The sequence below is a fragment of the Cydia pomonella genome, chromosome 2 (assembly GCF_033807575.1).
Source record: "Cydia pomonella isolate Wapato2018A chromosome 2, ilCydPomo1, whole genome shotgun sequence".
NCBI lineage: Eukaryota > Metazoa > Arthropoda > Insecta > Lepidoptera > Tortricidae > Cydia > Cydia pomonella.
Window position 1 is genome coordinate 24,729,258 of NC_084704.1, and position 6,062 is coordinate 24,735,319.

At 36.7% G+C, this 6,062-nt stretch overlaps 1 long non-coding RNA gene across 1 annotated transcript; it reads left to right on the forward strand.

Moving 5' to 3' along the window:
• The first annotated feature begins 3,596 nt into the window (after positions 1-3,596).
• On the forward strand, positions 3,597-5,340 carry LOC133515603 (uncharacterized). The gene is made up of 2 exons (XR_009799052.1): positions 3,597-4,297; positions 5,013-5,340. It is a non-coding gene; the product is annotated as an uncharacterized LOC133515603 (long non-coding RNA).
• The last annotated feature ends 722 nt before the right edge of the window (positions 5,341-6,062 follow it).

The following is a 6,062-nucleotide window of genomic DNA, read 5'->3' on the forward strand; positions in this document are numbered from 1 at the left end:
GTCAGCGCTATAGCCGCCGCCCGTAGCTAGCAGCCGTGCGACTGGGACCCTAGCCAGGAGGATACGTCGCACGCTCGATCGCTAGAGACCATGCTTTTGGTGCTCCTGTCGCGGATTCTCGAAACGGTTCGAAACATGTCGAGAGATTATTAAACTAAATTAATATGTGAGTTTAAAATAATTTTAATAATATACTTACTAGAATATCTAAACTTACTAAAATCGAGATTTTATATGGTAAATCACGTTACATATACATAGTTATATAACGAAGTCTAGTCTCCTACTCTAGTCGGTTACCCTGCCAGCGAAGCAAGAGGTCCAGCTTACTGGTAAGGGCCTTTATTTTTGTATTTATCACAAATATTTGTTCCTAAGTTACAGATGTTTTGTACGTACAATATAATATACTTATTTATATATAAATACTTAACCGCTAGTACCCATAACACAAGTCTTATTAAGCCTACTGTGGGACTAGGTCGATCTTTTTCGGTCGGTCGAAAATTTTCCTATACTATTTATTCACTTACCTACAGTAAGTATATGTATTTAAGCTAAATGTTGTGAACTTCATTTAGTGGTATTTACTAGGCAATATGCAAATGGACATTTGAAATTAATTGACCGCTTCGCCGTATTGCGAATACCCATTATCTACGTTGAGATCAGAGATTCGCTGTCAGCACAATGGCACGTAATAACGTGTTATGCTGTTTCACAATGGAACCTTTTCATTATTATCGTACAATCCATTGTATTAGAGTAACCAAGTGGAAAAAGCAAGAAGTTGTACTGCCCATGACAGGTTCGCACTGTCGCAATTAACACCCCGGTCTGAAAAATGTTGTGGCCAACCTGTATTTTCTTCACTACGAGAAACTGAATTGAACTACGCCGGTCATAACGATATTTTGTTGAATTCTATTACGTACTATACCCCTGATAAAACCCGTCGGATTTTAAAGTTGTATTCTTGACCGCATTTAAAGACTAAAATGTCATACAGTTTTCTGAAATCGGTGTTATTTAATGATATAATGACAATTTAGTGACAGTTTTTGGTTACGACGCTGCCGCTGTCATTATGTGACTTTGTTAAGACATACCTGACAGACATAACAATTTTAAAGGAAACTCGCAATTTTTAAGAGGTGAAAAAAAGAAACTATCTGCTGTAGTTTTTATTTTTTTGCTGATATATAAAAAGAAGTAACGTGTCGTCAGCAGAAAAAGCAAAAAAATATTTTTTTGTCAAAACTATTTTTGTGTTTGTCGAATTTGACCAACCTTCATAACAATTTTGCTCTTTATGATCTCAGGAATGCATGGTTAAAATCTATCGGGTCTTACCAGCCCACGGTGTATAATCAGGTTATACGTAGGTTGTTATAATAATAGCTGATGTTTTTAGTGTAAAATCTATCTTCTAATGTACCACTCCGTAAGATAAGAGAGAAAAATGTTATTTTAATAATATAATACGCTTAGCTAAGAATTTGCCAAAAATAAAAGAGAAAATTCTTTTTTAACAATTCCCTTAGTATAACGGACGAATATATTTAATACATGTTAATGAAGATCTAACGATAAGGTAGGGCGTATTAAACGTCGCCTGTTTCGGACAGCTCCAATTATCTCCGTGACACGTGTTAGTGTCGTAAAATGTGCCTGAAATAAATTTAATATAAATCTAGAGGAGCAGCGACATAAAAATTGGAGTAAATCACCGAAAGTCAGGCGCTGAAGACGTTTACAGCCTGCCAGGGAGGCAGTTAGTTCCGGGCGCCGCGATCGCGGATACCACTCCAACGCCCGGTTACGACCTATTTATGTAGCTGTGGAGTGCACTAGAGGCCTGCTCGCCGACACCTGCACCAACTGGGTTAACAATCGCATTTACTACGAGTGGGTATAATTGCTTAAATATCATAAACGGCTAAATTTGTCAAGTTAGAAAATTTTACTGTTGTAAAACAATATACACATATATATTTACACTTAAATCCGTCGAGCCCTTTGTTATTTAGAGCGAGCCGCCATGAATAAACACACATAATATTATTTATTTATTATTTATTGCATAAATAAAGAGAAATGTACAAATGACGGACTTAAGGCCAAAAGGCATGCATTATGCAGTGAACCATTAGGTCAAACAGAAACAAATATGTTAGTGCAGATTTTCGGCCCACTAGGTACTATCGCGTATAAAAGTTCATACTCTTTTATTAACCTATACGCATTTTAACACGCAAAATTGTCATAATATTGGGGGTATTTGAAACGGGAATTAGAAATGCGTAATAAATAGTATTTTATACAATCATGATATAATAGAGAGCTTTTCAGACGAGTACCGTATTTAGGCAACGAAGCCTGCTGAGTCACTACTCACCTCACTAGGTACCTCACTAGGTACCTCACTAGGTACGAGATTGAAAAGCTTGATTATATCAGAAATCATTGCATTTATTCGTGATAAACTATAACATACAAAAGTATAGCATAACATTTTTTTTAAACCTCAGCATAAATGCTAACCCAAATGTCAGGGCTTATCTTCCGCCCATGTGACAGTAGCCAAACGGCCAAGCCACATATTTTGAATAAGGTGTAGAGTTTGTGAAGTTAGGGCTCATAGAGTTAGAAGGTTGGCTCTACAAGAGATCTGATAACTTTTTTGTCTGGCCTCGTTTTAGCAACATTTTACATGAAAATGTTTTTGTTGGGATATAGTTTAGTGCAAAGAGAATATAACTCCTTACTGAAAAAACCTCATGGTTCAGGTGAAGTTAAGCCTTTTGTCAATCCTATAAGGACGTTGACAACGGCTACGCTTTTGTTGCTGTATCTGTACGAAAAAGTGTTTTAACCTATGTACCATCCTTACGCATTCAATGTATTGAGTTACTGAAATGAACAATAAATAGTACAATGTGCAAAGAGGGGGGTGAGTGAAATTTTTAAAACGAGGGTTGCAGTATTCTTACCCCCGGAGTTACACACAAAGTTTCTCAATATACCTATTTTTCTATTACAAATCGACTACACAAATGCCAAATATAAGTAACTGGGAAATATACTTATTTGACTTTATATTTATGTTCAAAGTTTGGAGAGTTAAACAAATTCAGAATACAACAATATCATGCTATTTTTATTAAAATAAACGCAACATATTTCTAATTGTCAAATATTTGCATGCGAAGCCAACCTTAAATAAACCTTATTTCGTTGAAAGAAGTGTTAAAATGGTCAGTAATCAATCTGTTCACTCTCTTTAGAAGTAATAATGTACTTCCAAAGAAGATCAAAATATACCTTTTTATTGTATGAGGATACGATTTCAGTTTCATTTACTTACTTGTCAGAATTAGTATTTTCTTTAAAGCCATAATTCTTTTACGTAATAGTGTGAGCAGTATACGTAACGCTTTTGTGTATAAAAGTTTTTCTTGTCATGTTCATATTTTTTTGCAGGATTTCTCAAAATTCCCGTTTAATTTCGTGATTCTGGTTTCACCATCATAATCTAGCAATTATAACGATTCATTTGCTATGTATATTACATGTATACGTTCAACTTGATAAAGTCGAATATAACAATATAAGCAGGGCCCATACATTTCATGCCGATGACGCAAAAATGACGTACGGCCCGATCCAAAGTTTAACATATAGGGAGTTTACTTACAACACTAGGTACAAATTTAGCTAACTTACCTATTGATGCGTATAAACATAAATACTTGTTGCTTAAAATACACAGTTAAAAATCTAAAATATGTATTATTTAATAATCTATTATTTAGTTGAGTGAAAATAAGATGAAAACCGTTTCTGTACTGATTGTCAAGTATCCATAACAGTTAACTAAAGAAGTTGACAAATGATTAATTATTACGAAAATATTAATTGGAATCATACTCTATGTAGTGACCATTTTTCCGTCAACGGCATGAAATGTACGGGCCCTTCATATAAGTATGTAAACATAATTAAAAACTACTACTAGTACGTATATGGTATAAAAATATAACTTATACATATTACTACATGCTTATACAGGATGGGGAACATCATACAAATTATTCTGACAGAAGATGCTTGCGAAGTACTCGCTTCATAACAGGTTTGCTAATATTCGTTATTTTTATCATAAAATAATAATACATGAGGATTTTTATCACTTAATTTGCCGGACTTTCAAAACAAAATTTGGATTCGCAAGCCACGTCCGCACCCATGCACGTAATAAATATAATAAATAAATAATAAATAGTGAAGTGTTATAGTATTTTATGCAACAGTTGTATAAGAAGGGTCAAAAAAGGCGAGTGGCGTGAGTTACAATGTGAGCCGGAGCCGAAGGCGTAGGCGAACATTGTAAAGGAATACGCCACGAGAATTTTTTGACCTACTTATACAACGTTGCATACAATATTTTTCCTACGAGTCAACAAAAATAAATCTTAATTTAGGTAAACAAATTACAGCAATAGTATATAGCCAGGACGCGCGAGCATACTTTGTTCCGCGCCCGGCCCGCGCCGGGCCGCGGCCGGCCGGTCCGCGACACCTCCTCGTAACTCATGAGACCCTGGTACTTGCTACTTGCTAAATTAATTTTTTTGACAGTTTTTTCTCAATTTTGGCCACCGTAGCCTACGGAGACTAACAAGCAACGCTAAGCGGTCTTCGTAGTCTATGGGTGTTGCTATATTACGGGTGTCACATGCGTGTTTCTGACTTATGAAGTAATTATTTTTACTATGCAACCAAATGAATATTTTGTACGTTGGCAGCAATGCACTTAGTTTAAAACTGTATTCGTTTTGGTTTTGTTAGGTTGGTAGCCATTAATCGCAGTAACATTATAGCTTATAAAAGCACAAGAGCTTTTATGAAGAATAGACAATATAGACTTTTCTTGAAATCTTTTATGTATGTTCTTATATTCGTGTTAATGAATGCATAAATGACAGATAACAGTAGAGGAGTAGGAAAAGTATATTAGGTGTTCGTAGAAGTGATCGGATCAGAAACACGGAACTACGCTTCAGAACTCGAGTTGTAGATGTAGGCGTCAAGACCGCCAAGCTCAAGTAGGACTGGGCTGGACATGTCTGCCGCATGCACCCGGAAAGGTGGGCCAAAATGGTTACTGAGTGGGACCCACGGAACACCATAGACGGTGCAGGACGGGGTGCAGGCAGACCGAAAAAGAGATGGCGGGATGACTTGGACGCATTCTACCCAAAATGGTGGGAGAATGCCAACGACAGGGTCGAGTGGAGAAAACGAGGGGAGGCCTTTGCCCAGCAGTGGGACACTGTAGTAGGCTAACAAAAAAAAATAGTTTTAATTATCAGGATGTCATCGTCGACGGATACGTCTGGGAGGACATCATCATCGTAGTTTTGTCGCTATAACAACGAATAATAAGTCCCAAAATACTTACGACCCGTAATAGGCAGACTGGTGTCGACGTGCCTACACAGAGTTTGTGTTTTTATAGCCGCTAAAAATAAAAATTACTTCAATTGAATTATGAAGGGTGGTCCCCAATTGTGTGGGGACACAATGAGTTTCTCTTGTATTTGTAGTTTTTGTTCATAGTTGACGACCTGTCTGGCCTAGTGGGTAGTGACCCTGCCTATGAAGCCGATGATCCCGAGTTCAAATCCTGGCAAGGGCATTTATTCGTGTGTTGAGCACAGATATTAGTTGCTGAGTATTATTCTGGGTGTTTTCTATGTATTTAAGCTTTTATAAATATTATTTTATATATTATATATAGGTATCATTGTCTAAGTACCCTCAAAACAAGCCTTATTGAGCTTGATGTGGGACTTAGTCAATTTATGTAATACATAGGTAATGTCCGATAATATTTATTCAATTATTTATTTTTGTCTGGACCCGGGTATGTACGTCCTTAAACTACGTCCAAAAGAGAGATATGAGCATTGTGAATGTCATCTCGCTATGTGTAGTAGGGCACAGCACAGCGGATGTCATTCCAGATCTAGAGCAGAGCCCAACTGGGGAAGTACCTC